This window comes from Octopus bimaculoides, chromosome 19, assembly GCF_001194135.2.
Source record: "Octopus bimaculoides isolate UCB-OBI-ISO-001 chromosome 19, ASM119413v2, whole genome shotgun sequence".
Classification (NCBI taxonomy): domain Eukaryota; kingdom Metazoa; phylum Mollusca; class Cephalopoda; order Octopoda; family Octopodidae; genus Octopus; species Octopus bimaculoides.
Window position 1 is genome coordinate 42854081 of NC_068999.1, and position 564 is coordinate 42854644.

Sequence of the window (564 nt, forward strand, 5' to 3'; positions counted from 1 at the left end):
AAAAAAAAAAAAAAAAAAAAATTTAAATGGATGGAATAAGACAATAATACAAAGCAACATTTAGATTAAAGGAAAAACTAAACGATAACGTGCATAATGTGATATAGTATAATATAATATAATATATAATATAATATAATATATAATACAATAAGTATAAACACAGTTTGAAACTAAGGATTTTCACGGATGTGTGCATACCTGTTGAATACATACATACATACATACAGACAGACAGACAGACAGACAGACAGACTGATAGGTAGATAGGGAGTTAGATAGAAATAGAGAAGTAGATGCAAACACATGCAACCCCCCCCCCACTTATATATGCATACATATATATACGTATATATACATAAATTATACATATACATAGATACAAGGCGGCGAGCTGGCAGAATCGTTAGCACGCCGGGCGAAATGCTTAGCGGTATTTCGTCCGTCTCTGCGTTCTGTGTTCAAATTTCGCCGAGGTCGACTTGTCCTTTTGAAAACGATAAATTAAGTACCAGTGGAACACTGGGGTTGATGTAGTCGACTAGTCACCTCCACCAAACTTCA